Genomic DNA, 15,521 nt, shown 5'->3' with positions numbered 1-15,521 from the left:
TGGCACGTGTTGAAATTTCCAAATTTAGGCATTTATGAAAATAACTATTCTCTTTTAAAAGTACTGTACCTACTGCACGTGTCAAAGAGCACTGTTTCCGCCCGGTTTCGAACCGAGGACCTTTCGCGTGTAAAGCGAACGTGATAACCACTACACTACAGAAACAGCTGCTTGATTTTCCTGCAAGAAGTAAACCGAATTTTACAGATATTCAGGGCACGTATTCGAATTTCCAAAATACAGAATTTATGAAAATAACAATTCTTTGTTGAAAGTACAGTACCTACTGCACGTGTCAAAGAGCTCTGTATCCGCAAGGTTTCGAACCGAGGACATTTCGCGTGTTAAGCGAACGTGATAACCACTACACTACAGAAACTTCTTCGACAATTATCTGCAAGGAGTAAACCGAATTTTACAGATATTCATGGCACGTGTTCAAATTTCCAAAATTAGGCATTTATGAAAATAACTATTGTCTGTTAATAGTACAGTACCTACTGCACATGTCAAAGAGCAGTGTTTCCTGCCGGTTTCAAACTGAGGACCTTTCACGTGTAAAGCTAACGTGATAACCACTACACTACAGAAACTGCTGCTTGATTTTTCTTCAAGGAGTAAACCGAATTTTAAAAATATTCATGGCACGTATTCGAATTTCCAAAATAAGGGATTAATGAAATTCTTTGTTAACACTATGGTACTTCTTGAATGTGTCGATGAGCGTTGTTTCCGCCTGGTTTCGAACCAGGGACCTTTAGTGTGTGAACAAAGGTGATAACCACTACACTACAGAAACTGCTGCTACATTTAGCTGCGAGGAGTAAACCGAATTTTACAGATATTCATGGCACGTATTCGAATTTCCAAAATACAGAATTCATGAAAATAACAATTCTTTGTTGAAAGTACAGTACCTACTGCACTTGTCAAAGAGCTCTGTTTCCACCCGGTTTCAAACTGAGGACCTTTCACGTGTAAAGCGAACGTGATAACCACTACACTACAGAAACTGCTTCAACAATTATCTGCAAGGAGTAAACCGAATTTTACAGATATTCATGGCACGTGTTCAAATTTCCAAAATTAGGCATTTATGAAAATAACTATGCTCTGTTAATAGTACAGTACCTACTGCACATGTCAAAGAGCACTGTTTCCTCCCGGTTTCAAACTGAGGACCTTTCACGTGTAAAGCGAATGTGATAACCACTACACTACAGAAACTGCTGCTTGATTTTCCTGCAAGAAGTAAACCGAATTTTACAGATATTCAGGGCACGTATTCGAATTTCCAAAATACAGAATTTATGAAAATAACAATTCTTTGTTGAAAGTACAGTACCTACTGCACATGTCAAAGAGCAGTGTTTCCTCCCGGTTTCAAACTGAGGACCTTTCACGTGTAAAGCTAACGTGATAACCACTACACTACAGAAACTGCTGCTTGATTTTTCTGCAAGGAGTAAACCGAATTTTAAAAATATTCATGGCACGTATTCGAATTTCCAAAATAAAGAATTCATGAAATTTTCTGTTACCACTATGGTACTACAGAATGTGTCAATGAGCGTTGTTTCCGCCCGGTTTCGAACCAGGGACATTTCAAAAGTGAAGCGAACGTGATAACCACTACACCACAGAAATTACTGCTACAATTAGCTGCAAGGAGTAAACCGAATTTTAAAAATATTCATGGCACGTATTCGAATTTCCATTATAAGGGATTAATGAAATTCTTTGTTAACACTATGGTACTTCTTAAATGTGTCGATGAGCGTTGTTTCCGCCTGGTTTCGAACCAGGGACCTTTAGTGTGTGAACAAACGTGACAACCACTACACTACAGAAACTGCTGCTACATTTAGCTGCGAGGAGTAAACCGAATTTTACAGATATTCATGGCACGTATTCGAATTTCCAAAATACAGAATTCATGAAATAACAATTCTTTGTTGAAAGTACAGTACCTACTGCACGTGTCAAAGAGCTCTGTTTCCGCCCGGTTTCGAAAACAAGGACCTTTCGCGTGTTAAGCGAACGTGATAACCGCTACACTACAGAAACTGCTTCAACAATTATCTGCAAGGAGTAAACCGAATTTTACAGATATTCATGGCACGTGTTGAAATTTCCAAATTTAGGCATTTATGAAAATAACTATTCTCTTTTAAAAGTACTGTACCTACTGCACGTGTCAAAGAGCACTGTTTCCGCCGGGTTTCGAACCGAGGACCTTTCGCGTGTAAAGCGAACGTGATAACCACTACACTACAGAAACAGCTGCTTGATTTTCCTGCAAGAAGTAAACCGAATTTTACAGATATTCAGGGCACGTATTCGAATTTCCAAAATACAGAATTTATGAAAATAACAATTCTTTGTTGAAAGTACAGTACCTACTGCACGTGTCAAAGAGCTCTGTATCCGCAAGGTTTCGAACCGAGGACATTTCGCGTGTTAAGCGAACGTGATAACCACTACACTACAGAAACTTCTTCGACAATTATCTGCAAGGAGTAAACCGAATTTTACAGATATTCATGGCACGTGTTCAAATTTCCAAAATTAGGCATTTATGAAAATAACTATTGTCTGTTAATAGTACAGTACCTACTGCACATGTCAAAGAGCAGTGTTTCCTGCCGGTTTCAAACTGAGGACCTTTCACGTGTAAAGCTAACGTGATAACCACTACACTACAGAAACTGCTGCTTGATTTTTCTTCAAGGAGTAAACCGAATTTTAAAAATATTCATGGCACGTATTCGAATTTCCAAAATAAGGGATTAATGAAATTCTTTGTTAACACTATGGTACTTCTTGAATGTGTCGATGAGCGTTGTTTCCGCCTGGTTTCGAACCAGGGACCTTTAGTGTGTGAACAAAGGTGATAACCACTACACTACAGAAACTGCTGCTACATTTAGCTGCGAGGAGTAAACCGAATTTTACAGATATTCATGGCACGTATTCGAATTTCCAAAATACAGAATTCATGAAAATAACAATTCTTTGTTGAAAGTACAGTACCTACTGCACTTGTCAAAGAGCTCTGTTTCCACCCGGTTTCAAACTGAGGACCTTTCACGTGTAAAGCGAACGTGATAACCACTACACTACAGAAACTGCTTCAACAATTATCTGCAAGGAGTAAACCGAATTTTACAGATATTCATGGCACGTGTTCAAATTTCCAAAATTAGGCATTTATGAAAATAACTATGCTCTGTTAATAGTACAGTACCTACTGCACATGTCAAAGAGCACTGTTTCCTCCCGGTTTCAAACTGAGGACCTTTCACGTGTAAAGCGAATGTGATAACCACTACACTACAGAAACTGCTGCTTGATTTTCCTGCAAGAAGTAAACCGAATTTTACAGATATTCAGGGCACGTATTCGAATTTCCAAAATACAGAATTTATGAAAATAACAATTCTTTGTTGAAAGTACAGTACCTACTGCACGTGTCAAAGAGCTCTGTATCCGCAAGGTTTCGAACCGAGGACATTTCGCGTGTTAAGCGAACGTGATAACCACTACACTACAGAAACTTCTTCGACAATTATCTGCAAGGAGTAAACCGAATTTTACAGATATTCATGGCACGTGTTCAAATTTCCAAAATTAGGCATTTATGAAAATAACTATTGTCTGTTAATAGTACAGTACCTACTGCACATGTCAAAGAGCAGTGTTTCCTGCCGGTTTCAAACTGAGGACCTTTCACGTGTAAAGCTAACGTGATAACCACTACACTACAGAAACTGCTGCTTGATTTTTCTTCAAGGAGTAAACCGAATTTTAAAAATATTCATGGCACGTATTCGAATTTCCAAAATAAGGGATTAATGAAATTCTTTGTTAACACTATGGTACTTCTTGAATGTGTCGATGAGCGTTGTTTCCGCCTGGTTTCGAACCAGGGACCTTTAGTGTGTGAACAAAGGTGATAACCACTACACTACAGAAACTGCTGCTACATTTAGCTGCGAGGAGTAAACCGAATTTTACAGATATTCATGGCACGTATTCGAATTTCCAAAATACAGAATTCATGAAAATAACAATTCTTTGTTGAAAGTACAGTACCTACTGCACTTGTCAAAGAGCTCTGTTTCCACCCGGTTTCAAACTGAGGACCTTTCACGTGTAAAGCGAACGTGATAACCACTACACTACAGAAACTGCTTCAACAATTATCTGCAAGGAGTAAACCGAATTTTACAGATATTCATGGCACGTGTTCAAATTTCCAAAATTAGGCATTTATGAAAATAACTATGCTCTGTTAATAGTACAGTACCTACTGCACATGTCAAAGAGCACTGTTTCCTCCCGGTTTCAAACTGAGGACCTTTCACGTGTAAAGCGAATGTGATAACCACTACACTACAGAAACTGCTGCTTGATTTTCCTGCAAGAAGTAAACCGAATTTTACAGATATTCAGGGCACGTATTCGAATTTCCAAAATACAGAATTTATGAAAATAACAATTCTTTGTTGAAAGTACAGTACCTACTGCACATGTCAAAGAGCAGTGTTTCCTCCCGGTTTCAAACTGAGGACCTTTCACGTGTAAAGCTAACGTGATAACCACTACACTACAGAAACTGCTGCTTGATTTTTCTGCAAGGAGTAAACCGAATTTTAAAAATATTCATGGCACGTATTCGAATTTCCAAAATAAAGAATTCATGAAATTTTCTGTTACCACTATGGTACTACAGAATGTGTCAATGAGCGTTGTTTCCGCCCGGTTTCGAACCAGGGACATTTCAAAAGTGAAGCGAACGTGATAACCAGTACACCACAGAAATTACTGCTACAATTAGCTGCAAGGAGTAAACCGAATTTTAAAAATATTCATGGCACGTATTCGAATTTCCATTATAAGGGATTAATGAAATTCTTTGTTAACACTATGGTACTTCTTAAATGTGTCGATGAGCGTTGTTTCCGCCTGGTTTCGAACCAGGGACCTTTAGTGTGTGAACAAACGTGACAACCACTACACTACAGAAACTGCTGCTACATTTAGCTGCGAGGAGTAAACCGAATTTTACAGATATTCATGGCACGTATTCGAATTTCCAAAATACAGAATTCATGAAATAACAATTCTTTGTTGAAAGTACAGTACCTACTGCACGTGTCAAAGAGCTCTGTTTCCGCCCGGTTTCGAAAACAAGGACCTTTCGCGTGTTAAGCGAACGTGATAACCGCTACACTACAGAAACTGCTTCAACAATTATCTGCAAGGAGTAAACCGAATTTTACAGATATTCATGGCACGTGTTGAAATTTCCAAATTTAGGCATTTATGAAAATAACTATTCTCTTTTAAAAGTACTGTACCTACTGCACGTGTCAAAGAGCACTGTTTCCGCCGGGTTTCGAACCGAGGACCTTTCGCGTGTAAAGCGAACGTGATAACCACTACACTACAGAAACAGCTGCTTGATTTTCCTGCAAGAAGTAAACCGAATTTTACAGATATTCAGGGCACGTATTCGAATTTCCAAAATACAGAATTTATGAAAATAACAATTCTTTGTTGAAAGTACAGTACCTACTGCACGTGTCAAAGAGCTCTGTATCCGCAAGGTTTCGAACCGAGGACATTTCGCGTGTTAAGCGAACGTGATAACCACTACACTACAGAAACTTCTTCGACAATTATCTGCAAGGAGTAAACCGAATTTTACAGATATTCATGGCACGTGTTCAAATTTCCAAAATTAGGCATTTATGAAAATAACTATTGTCTGTTAATAGTACAGTACCTACTGCACATGTCAAAGAGCAGTGTTTCCTGCCGGTTTCAAACTGAGGACCTTTCACGTGTAAAGCTAACGTGATAACCACTACACTACAGAAACTGCTGCTTGATTTTTCTTCAAGGAGTAAACCGAATTTTAAAAATATTCATGGCACGTATTCGAATTTCCAAAATAAGGGATTAATGAAATTCTTTGTTAACACTATGGTACTTCTTGAATGTGTCGATGAGCGTTGTTTCCGCCTGGTTTCGAACCAGGGACCTTTAGTGTGTGAACAAAGGTGATAACCACTACACTACAGAAACTGCTGCTACATTTAGCTGCGAGGAGTAAACCGAATTTTACAGATATTCATGGCACGTATTCGAATTTCCAAAATACAGAATTCATGAAAATAACAATTCTTTGTTGAAAGTACAGTACCTACTGCACTTGTCAAAGAGCTCTGTTTCCACCCGGTTTCAAACTGAGGACCTTTCACGTGTAAAGCGAACGTGATAACCACTACACTACAGAAACTGCTTCAACAATTATCTGCAAGGAGTAAACCGAATTTTACAGATATTCATGGCACGTGTTCAAATTTCCAAAATTAGGCATTTATGAAAATAACTATGCTCTGTTAATAGTACAGTACCTACTGCACATGTCAAAGAGCACTGTTTCCTCCCGGTTTCAAACTGAGGACCTTTCACGTGTAAAGCGAATGTGATAACCACTACACTACAGAAACTGCTGCTTGATTTTCCTGCAAGAAGTAAACCGAATTTTACAGATATTCAGGGCACGTATTCGAATTTCCAAAATACAGAATTTATGAAAATAACAATTCTTTGTTGAAAGTACAGTACCTACTGCACATGTCAAAGAGCAGTGTTTCCTCCCGGTTTCAAACTGAGGACCTTTCACGTGTAAAGCTAACGTGATAACCACTACACTACAGAAACTGCTGCTTGATTTTTCTGCAAGGAGTAAACCGAATTTTAAAAATATTCATGGCACGTATTCGAATTTCCAAAATAAAGAATTCATGAAATTTTCTTTTACCGCTATGGTACTACAGAATGTGTCAATGAGCGTTGTTTCCGCCCGGTTTCGAACCAGGGACCTTTCGCGTGTGAAGCAAACGTGATTTTTTTTTTTTTTTTTTTATTATCAAAAATGTTTGTTTACAATATTTACAGTACAATCTACTGTTTACAGTACAATCCACAGAGAACAATACAGAAGACACTAGACTAACAGAGGCAGGTGAACAATTCACCCCCTATCAAATTATCAACAATGAAAATATCAAAACAGTGCTTTCAAAAATTATAAGTGATACCTCCACTCTCCTCTCGTGAAATTAACCCACTCCCTTCAACAAAAGACTCATCAAAATGTTCCATCCCATAATTAAACAACATATCTATGTGTTTACTGAACAGTGCTATAAAGATACTCCACACCTGAACCCTCTTTCTGTCAAAAGAAACATAATTCCTCCTACAAAAAATAGCATACCTCACAAAACTCAAAACCATATTCAACAAACACACATTAGCACCCTCACATTTACCAGACACTCCAAATAACAAAAGTTCCTCCCACGCATACTTTTTCACGAAATCTCCCCCCCAGTTTCTACATAACATTTCCTTAACTTTACAAAAAAAATATTTTAAATCCTCACATTCTATAAACAAATGCATAAGAGTTTCCGGGAAACGTCCACATACGTCGCATTCCCTTTCTATCTCACAATTAATTTTCTTTAGCACCACCTTTGTAAATATTCTATTATGTCTTAGTTTGAAATCATTATTTTCACACTCCTTACTATTATATTTTACATTTAAATTTCCCCATATCTTTTTTTCATCCAATTCCGGAAAAACTACTTTCCAAAATTTCTCAGCAGCCGGCCTTCTACACACTTTTCCTACCATTATTCTATACAATCTTTTCACTGGTATACTAGATAAATGTACTTTCTTCTTACTGCTACCAATGAACAAATTAGGAAATACAAATAAATCTTCTCTTTCAACTTCACTATTTATTAAATCAACCCATGCTCTTGGTATACTATTCTTTATCTTGTCATACATATTATTCACTGTTCCCCTTCCCACCTCTTCATCCCATTCATTGATTATGTCAAAAATAGCTTCCCCAGGTAAAAACCCTGGAATTACCTCATATGTATAATCTTTTATTTGCCGTAGACCTGCACTCATAAATACTTTATTATACAAAACTTTTTCTTTGTTCTTGATTTTCTCATTCAGAAATATAGGTTGATTCATAATCAGGTCAATATGTCCACATTCATAATATACATTAGGCAACAACTCTGCCCATGCATTTAGCACCTCTTTATAAAAATCTGGTACCTTTTCAAACATTGCCCTTTTAAGCCCCATCAATAAACCATTATCCTCACAACCACCACTTTCCTCTAAGTAGACTCTAAAGAAGTGTTTCCAGCCATAATCTTCACTGTCATACAAATATTTCTTTACTGTTTTTATCCTAATAGCTTTTCTTTTGACATCTAAATCTACAAGTTTTAAACCTCCATCCACATAGTCAGCAATCAATGTTTTCTGAGATATTCTCACTCCTTTACCATCCCATATAAAATTTGACACCACATTATTCAATTCATTTAGGACCCACTCCGGCATGTCCAGGACTCCCAAAACATACACAAATTTGGATAATACCAAAGCATTTGCAACAATTACTTTCCCTTGTAACTTTAGTTTTCTATTTTTCCAGAAATTCAACGTTAGCTTGACTTTATTAAGGATCCCAGTCCAAGTTATATCTTTTGCCTCTTTCTCCTTTACACCAATGTTTACTCCCAGCACTTTAATAAAATCCTTTGCGCTCTTGAATGGAATCTCACACCCGTTTACATTGATATCCCCAACAAACATTATTTCAGTCTTCTCTATATTAACTTTAGCACCCGATGCCTTGCCATATATATCTATGATCCCCATAATGCTTCCAATACTTTCTATATCCTTCACAGTACAAGTAGTGTCATCAGCGTACTGATGTACAACACTGACACCACCACCTGGGATTCCAACACCCCTTACTTCTTTATTACTATTTATCAATGTAGCTAACGGTTCTGTAGAAACACTGTACAGCAGAGCTGACAAAGGACAGCCCTGCCTTACTGACCTCTCCACAGGGAAAGTATCTGTTAACACTCCGTTACATTTAACACAACTTTTAGCCCCACTATACAACAGGTTGATCCAAGATACAAACTTTGGCCCAAACCCAAACCTCTCCAAAGTCTGTAATAAAAAGCTGTGCTCCACTCTATCGAAAGCTTTGTTAAAGTCCAAACTTAAAACTATACCACCTTCATTTTTCATTTGATTAACAACATCCCTAATTGTACAAATGACATCTGCAATATCTCTTCCAGGTATGCCGTAGGCTTGTGTTGATTCAATAATACTCCCAATCACCTTTTTCATCCTATTCGCTAACACTTTAGTCAGTATCTTATAATCCGAATTTAGAAGGCTAATAGGCCTATAATTTTCTAACTTTAATCTACTGCCCCTATTTTTGAATAAGATCGTTAACATTCCAGTTGACATAGACTCAGGGATTTCCTTATTCTCTTCCATATAATGAAACACCCTCACTAAAATGGGTGCCAAAATATCTACAAAGACTTTATAGAACTCATTTGTTAAACCATCCAAACCCGGACTTTTATTACCTTGCGTGCTAACAATTGCTTCCTTGATTTCCATAATCGAAATCTCTTCATCACACATCATTCTATCTGCCTGCGATACTTTGGCACTAATTGTATCCAACACTTTTACAACACACACTTTATCTACATCATTCTTTTTGTAAAGATTTCTGTAAAAGGTTTCAACTGTCTCTAAGATCCCAACAAAATCGTTTACCTTTACACCTCTTTCATCTTCCAACTCTACAATGTAACTCTTAGTTTGTTTTCTTTTTTCCAGACCCAAAAAAAAGGATGTACATTTCTCTCCCTCCAAAGCGTACTGTGCCCTGCTCCTAACAATAGCACCCAAACATTTATTTTTTTCATAACAACCCAGCTCTGCATGGATTTTCAAATAATTCACAACATCATAGTCTGGATCCGTATCAGCCTTTTCAAGTTCATGCAACATCCTATTCCTAAGCATTATTTCTTTCTGCTTATCTAAACGGTTATGATTTTTTGCGTACCTAATACTCCTATTTTTTACTTTTACTTTCACTTCCTCCCACCATAAACACACATTCTCTTTTAACAGTACATTAGACATTTCATCATTAATACATTCAACAATTTCATTTCTATATCCTTCCTCCTTTAACAGACTGGCATTTAAACACCAGACACCTCCCCCTCTCCTCTCCACACCAAAACCCATTTGAAATGACATTACTGCATGATCACTATATGCTGTAAAGGTATATGACACCTTCTTAACATTCTGCACCAATTCTTGTTTTGCTAGACATAAATCAATTCTGCTTTGTTTTAATTCCTTTAGAACCACCTGCTTTCTAGAGAATACTCTTCTGTTTGGATTTTCAGCCCTCCATATATCTACTAGATTCTCCTCATTCATAAGTTTCCATAATGCATTTCTAGAAGAGTCATATCTGAATTTAGCACAACTAGAGGCATCCATTCTACTACACCTCACATTAAAATCTCCTATCAGTATACAGTTTTCTGAGCACAGTGTTTTTAATTTGTGAAACATTTCTCTCCTTTCAGATTCAATGTTTGAAGCATAAACATTAATTAAACGAAAAACTACATTTTGAACTTCAAATTCAATTACAATAAGTCTGCCATCATTGTCAGCATATATTTCTTTTACATTTTGCACCACATCATTTTTTATCAAAATAGCCACACCACATGTTTTATCCCCTCCATGACTACAAAAAATTAAATCTGACCATTTACTCTTAATCTCCTGCATTTTGGAGTCTGTCCAATTGGTCTCTTGAAAACACAACATGTCTGCCTTAACAGACACTAATACTTGCTCAAATTTGCTCATGTTTCTCAAACTGTTACCATTTAGGGATGCGACTGTAATCATTATGAATGTGTGCAGAAGTATAATCAGAGCCAAACAAGTCCTTAAAAATCCTACTTTTTCTTTTTTCCAAAACCCATCATCTCCCTGGTTTTCGACAATGACCTCTTATTTTTTACAAACAACTGAAGATCCTCACTATCTATTTCATCATCCGTCTCTTTATTTGGATTTTTGGGGGGATCGGCGGGGAAGCCTTTTGAAAAGTGCGCTTTAACAGTGCCCGTGACTTCAGTGGACCCAGCCCACTCTTTGGTGTAATTTTTACACAGGCTTAAAGCTGGCTCAGGCACCTGAGAAGCACCTTGCACCATCTCTACCTGTGTATGTCTTTCACCCATCATGTGCTGCTGTTCCACCTTGTCAGCAGCAGAGACTAAAACGGCGTCTCGTGCTTTGCCAGGAGACATTACAGGCTCTTCAAGCTTATCTGCCACTGTCTCTGGAGTCACACTCTCCATGTCACTCTCATCCTCCCTCTCCATAGGCACACTCCCCTCTTCCTCAGACGTGAGGTCCATTGTTTGCAAAAGTAAGTGATTTTCTCCCTTATTACAGCTACATCTAACTTTAGGTCTGTCACACATTTTGCACACATTTCCTATGTTCCGACATTCTCTGGCATAATGCCCTTGTTCACTACATTTGTGGCATGTGAATTCCGGACATTCCTTAAGTATGTGCCCCGGCTGAATACATAATCTACATACCTTCACTTGATTGTCGTGGATTACACGAAAATATTCAAATCCCTCGACAGTGTTAAATTTAGTAGAATATGGCAAGGATTGCACATTGTCTGTAAACTTTACCTTGCAAAATCTTGTCCCATCTACAATGTCCGTTCCTGGCCACATCCTCCTCTTGATTGGCGTGGTCGCCTTCACCTTCCAGCCTTTTAGTTTCTCTTCTATCTCCTCATCCGTAATGTATGCGGGCAAGTTCAAAAAGGACACCACCAGCTCATCGTTCCCTAGTTCTTTAGCCATGATTTGACAGTTCTTTATCTTTAGCCCGTCTATTAGTCTTTCTTTTCCATTTACATGAGACATTGTTACTTCATACTTATTCCCGTCTTTCATTCGACATCCCAGTATTGTTCCGCAAACTTCCTTTATTCCTCTCAGCAATTCCATCGTTGTTATTTTCCCTTCTCCACTTATTTCCACGTTCACCGTCAGTTCCTTCTCATATGTTCTTTTTTTCAGTTCTTCGTTTAACATTCTGATTTCACTGTTGTCCTTTCTCGTCGTCGTTTGTATTCTTGATGTCGAAGCCATGTTGTCCGTCCGGTTATTTTAAGCAATATCCCCCAAACAGCTCACGCTGATGGGGGACAATAGCAAAAACGTTTCACAGAAACTTCACTACAGTCACTCACAAACTTTCAAACTTATAAGTCAACTAGACCTCCAAAAAAACTGATATTCTCTCTCAAGCACTCAGACACCTGCTTCTCTTCCACTTCCTGAAACTCCAAAAAGGGGCGTGTGAAGCGAACGTGATAACCACTACACTACAGAAACTGCTGCTTGAGTTTTCTGCGAGGAGTAAACCGAATTTTAAAAATATTCATGGAACGTATTCGAATTTCCAAAATATAGAATTCATGAAATTTCCGGTTACCACTATGGTACTTCAGAATGTGCCAATGAGCGTTGTTTCCGCCTGGTTTCGAACCAGGGACCTTTTGCGTGTGAAGCAAACGTGATAACCACTACACTACAGAAACTGCTGTAAACACTTATCTGCAAGGAGGAAACCGACCTTTACTGATATTCATCGCACGTGTTCAAATTTCCAAAATTAGGCATTTATGAAAATAACTATTCTCTGTTAAAAGTACTGTACCTACTGCACGTGTCAAAGACCACTGTTTCCGCCTGGTTTCGAACCAGGGACCTTTCGCGTATAAAGCGAACGTGATAACCACTACAGTACAGAAACTGCTGTAACACTTATCTGCAAGGAGTAAACCGAATTTTACAGATATTCATGGCACGTGTTCAAATTTCCAAAATTAGGCATTTATGAAAATAACTATTCTCTGTTAATAGTACAGTACCCACTGCACATGTCAAAGAGCACTGTTTCCTCCCGGTTTCAAACTGAGGACCTTTCGCGTGTAAAGCGAACGTGATAACCACTACACCACAGAAACTACTGCTAAAATTTGCTGCAAGGAGAAAACAACATTTTAAAAATATTCATGGCACGTATTCGAATTTCCAAAAAAAGGGATTAGTGAAATTCTTTGTTAACACTATGGTACTTCTTGAATGTGTCAATGAGCATTGTTTCTCTCTGGTTTCGAACCAAGGGCCTTTTCACGTGTGATGCAAATGTGATAACCACTACACTACAGAAACTGCTGTAATACTTATCTGCAAGGAGTAAACCGAATTTTACTCAGACACCTGCTTCTCTTCCACTTCCTGAAACTCCAAAAAGGGGCGTGTGAAGCGAACGTGATAACCACTACACTACAGAAACTGCTGCTTGATTTTCCTGCAAGAAGTAAACCGAATTTTACAGATATTCAGGGAACGTATTCGAATTTCCAAAATACAGAATTTATGAAAATAACAATTCTTTGTTGAAAGTACAGTACCTACTGCACGTGTCAAAGAGCACTGTTTCCGCCCGGTTTTGAACCGAGGACCTTTCGCGTGTAAAGCGAACATGATAACCACTACACTCCAGAAACTGCTGCTTGTTTTTTCTGCAAGGAGTAAACCGAATTTTAAAAATATTCATGGAACGTATTCGAATTTCCAAAATAAACAATTCAAGAAATTTTCTGTTACCACTATGGTACTCCAGAATGTGTCAATGAGCGTTGTTTCCGCCCGGTTTCGAAACAGGGACCTTTCGCGTGTGAAGCGAAGGTGATAACCACTACACCACAGAAACTACTGCTACAATTGGCTGCAAGGAGTAAACCAAATTTAAAAAATATTCATGGCACGTATCCGAATTTCCAAAATAAGGGATTAATGAAATTCTTTGTTAACACTATGGTACTTCTTGAATGTGTCAATGAGCGTTGTTTCCTGTGTTAAATGAGGCCTCACCCCCTGGTTACACTAGTGACCATACCCCCCGTGCATCCGGCAAAGGCGGAGGTGTTGCTAACATTTACGATAGCAAATTTCAATTTACAAAAAAAATAAACAATGACTTTTTCGTCTTTTGAGCTTCTAGTCATGAAATCTATGCAGCCTACTCACTCACTTTTTATAGCTACTGTTTACAGGCCTCCTGGGCCATATGCAGTGTTCCTCACTGAGTTCCCTGAATTCCTATCGGATCTTGTAGTCATAGCAGATAATATTCTAATTTTTGGTGACTTTAACATTTACATGGAAAAGTCCACAGACCCACTCCAAAAGGCTTTCGGAGCCATCATTGACTCAGTGGGTTTTGTCCAACATGTCTCTGGACCTACTCACTGCCACAGTCATACTCTGGACCTAGTTTTGTCCCATGGAATAAATGTTGTGGATCTTAATGTTTTTCCTCATAATCCTGGACTATCGGACCACCATTTTATTATGTTTGCAATTGCAACAAATAATCTGCTCAGACCCCAACCAAGGAGCATTAAAAGTCGTGCTATAAATTCTCAGACAACCCAAAGATTCCTTGATGCCCTTCCAGACTGCCTCTGCCTACCCAAGGACGTCAGAGGACAAAAATCAGTTAACCACCTAACCGAGGAACTCAATTTAACCTTGCGCAATACCCTAGATGCAGTTGCACCCCTAAAAATTAAAAACATCTGTCATAAGAAACTAGCTCCCTGGTATACAGAAAATACACGAGCTCTGAAGCAAGCTTCCAGAAAATTGGAACGGAAATGGCGCCACACCAAACTGGAAGTCTTCCGACTAGCTTGGAAAGACAGTACCGTGCAGTATCGAAGAGCCCTCACTGCTGCTCGATCATCCTATTTTTCCAACTTAATTGAGGAAAATAAGAACAATCCGAAATTTCTTTTTGATACTGTCGCAAAGCTAACTAAAAAGCAGCCTTCGCAAATGGAGGATGGCTTTCACTTCAGCAGTAATAAATTTATGAACTTCTTTGAGGAAAAGATCATGATCATTAGAAAGCAAATTACAGACTCCTCTTTAAATCTGGGTATTCCTCCAAAGCTCCATTGTCCTGAGTCTGCACAACTCTGCCAGGACCTAGGATCAAGGGAGATACTAAAGTGTTTTAGTACTATATCTCTTGACACAATGATGAAAATAATCATGGCCTCCAAACCCTCAAGCTGCATACTGGACCCTATTCCAACTAAACTACTGAAAGAGCTGCTTCCTGTGCTTGGCCCTCCTATGTTGAACATAATAAATGGCTCTCTATCCACCGGATGTGTACCAAGCTCACTAAAAGTGGCAGTAATAAAGCCTCTCTTGAAAAAGCCGAATCTTGATCCAGAAATTATAAAAAACTATCGGCCTATATCGAATCTTCCATTCCTCTCAAAAATTTTAGAAAAAGCTGTTGCACAGCAACTCACTTTCTTCCTGAAGACAAACAATGTATACGAAACGCTTCAGTCTGGTTTTAGACCCCATCATAGCACTGAGACTGCACTTGTGAAGGTGGTAAATGACCTTTTA

At 38.3% G+C, this 15,521-nt stretch overlaps 6 non-coding genes across 6 annotated transcripts; all 6 read right to left on the bottom strand.

The window, feature by feature from the left end:
• Positions 1–92: 92 nt before the first annotated feature.
• trnav-uac (transfer RNA valine (anticodon UAC)) lies at positions 93–165 on the bottom strand. Its single transcript has one exon. It is a non-coding gene; the product is annotated as a tRNA-Val (tRNA).
• Positions 166–2,208: 2,043 nt separating this feature from the next.
• On the bottom strand, positions 2,209–2,281 carry trnav-uac (transfer RNA valine (anticodon UAC)). Its single transcript has one exon. It is a non-coding gene; the product is annotated as a tRNA-Val (tRNA).
• Positions 2,282–5,386: 3,105 nt separating this feature from the next.
• trnav-uac (transfer RNA valine (anticodon UAC)) lies at positions 5,387–5,459 on the bottom strand. The gene has a single exon. It is a non-coding gene; the product is annotated as a tRNA-Val (tRNA).
• A 7,090-nt stretch (positions 5,460–12,549) lies between these two features.
• On the bottom strand, positions 12,550–12,622 carry trnav-cac (transfer RNA valine (anticodon CAC)). Its single transcript has one exon. It is a non-coding gene; the product is annotated as a tRNA-Val (tRNA).
• A 142-nt stretch (positions 12,623–12,764) lies between these two features.
• On the bottom strand, positions 12,765–12,837 carry trnai-uau (transfer RNA isoleucine (anticodon UAU)). The gene has a single exon. It is a non-coding gene; the product is annotated as a tRNA-Ile (tRNA).
• Positions 12,838–13,524: 687 nt separating this feature from the next.
• On the bottom strand, positions 13,525–13,597 carry trnav-uac (transfer RNA valine (anticodon UAC)). The gene has a single exon. It is a non-coding gene; the product is annotated as a tRNA-Val (tRNA).
• Positions 13,598–15,521: the final 1,924 nt, after the last annotated feature.

The sequence above is a fragment of the Salmo salar genome, chromosome 07 (genome assembly GCF_965601325.2).
Source record: "Salmo salar chromosome 07, fSalSal1, whole genome shotgun sequence".
Lineage (NCBI taxonomy): Eukaryota > Metazoa > Chordata > Actinopteri > Salmoniformes > Salmonidae > Salmo > Salmo salar.
Note: the sequence above shows the minus strand (reverse complement) of the source record. Positions and strands in the feature narration are given on the sequence as shown.